Here is a 1,795-nt window from a genome sequence, read left to right as displayed (position 1 = left end):
ATAAGCCATGGTTTGGTGACCCTCAAATAATCGAGGATACTACCTGAAGAAGCGAGGATGCTACCTGAGAAGAAGTAGGTGAAAGGCATTAATGACTGGATGTATCACACAGATACAAAGTTGAGTCATCCTTGCCTTTAGCAAGGTGTTTTGATATCTAATAGTGTATGAGAGTGTCAGTCATTGCAAGCTATAGAATGAAATGGGTGAAAAAAGAAAATGAAACCTTAGTGACTAATAATGAATGCCTGTGTAGTAAAACTTGGAAATAACATACATATTATGGCCAACCAGCTCCAAGACTTGTATTAAATGCTATATCACATCAGGAGCAATGTATTTCACTTCATCAATGCTTAAGTGTTGTGGTGTGGTTGCATTATATATTGCCTCAACATGGACACAAAACTTTTTTTTTTATATGGGGAATCTGGAATAAATTTTTACCTTCACCAATGGAATGATTATTCACCCACTGCAGAACCCACCTGATTTTTATTTCCAATGACTGCTGCCCCTACTCACACAACTGGCCTCTCTGCGTCCTTTCTTATATCACCTGTTCCCCACATTTCTGATCCCAAAGGCTTGACTTGGCTCTGTGAAAGAGCCACCAGATTTTCTGTACTCCCCTGCCACTACACCGCCCCCCCACCTCCCCCACCCGCCCCCCCGCCACCCCGCCCCCATCAATGGCCTGTCTGTCCATGTTAATTTTATTTAGATGAAGCTCAATCACTAAACTTGATTGAGCCTCTCAGGTGGGCAACATTATTTTTCTGCCCACTGCCTGCCTGACTGTATACTCAGTGAAAAAAATCAACATTATCTTTATGGCCATACAGTTGTGGAAATCCTTATTCCCTTCAGTTCTCCCTCTTTCCTACAACGTACAAGCTCTTAAAGCAAATTAAGCTATCAATCACTGCTACTCCTTTGTTTTAGAATGTCTTCAGTCCTGCACTTTTCAAATTGGCTGTATGATGAGCCTTAGCTCCTTACCTAGACTGAGCAAAAAATATCAACCCCCAAATTCTTGTAATAGCTAGTACATTACAAGCTGTAGTAGTCGGAATATTGCTGCCAGAATGACCAATGATACTGTAATGTAAAGTCCTCTCTGTAGCAGAGGCTTAAAGTTAGTTCAGTGATGGCTGCTTACAGTGAATCCACATGATGAGTCCTTCTCAAAGCAACACACAACAGAACTGGACCAAATCATTTACAGTAGGGATCAGGAAGAGCTTGCCTGTCAATCAAGATTTGCTTAGAGAGCTCAAAGTAGTCCTTGGGCAAGAAGGACTAAATGATAAAATTAGGCATCACAAGGCTGAACTTAAAGGATAATGTACAAATGACATTTTGCAAAGTTAGGCTAGTGCCTTATGTAGAGTTAGAAGCAGTGAGTAAAGAGCTAACTAGATGGGAAAGAACATGGTCAAACACAAGAAAACTCTTGGAATGAGTCAATTTCTTTGAAGTGGAAGGGGGAGATTTCCTTGTTTTGGTTGACAGATATAGAAAGTGCATAAATGCCCTATACCATAAGTGCCAATGCTATTGAGGTTTTGAGAAGTTATTTTCCAATTTATAAGTTGCCAGAGGTGTTGATGTCAAATAATAGTCCACAGTTTACATCAGAAGAGTTTGAAATATCTGAGTAAGAAAGCTCTCATACCACCATACCACCCAGTATTGAATGGTGATAGAGAAAGAAGTGTACATATTGTGAAGTGGTCTTTGCAGAAGTATTTGCTAGGTGACAAGCTGTGCAGTAATTTCTATGTTTTTCTTC

Source organism: Carcharodon carcharias, chromosome 1 (genome assembly GCF_017639515.1).
Source record: "Carcharodon carcharias isolate sCarCar2 chromosome 1, sCarCar2.pri, whole genome shotgun sequence".
NCBI classification, from domain to species: Eukaryota; Metazoa; Chordata; class Chondrichthyes; order Lamniformes; family Lamnidae; genus Carcharodon; species Carcharodon carcharias.
The sequence above is the reverse complement of the archived record's forward strand: the minus strand, read 5'-3'. Positions refer to the sequence as shown.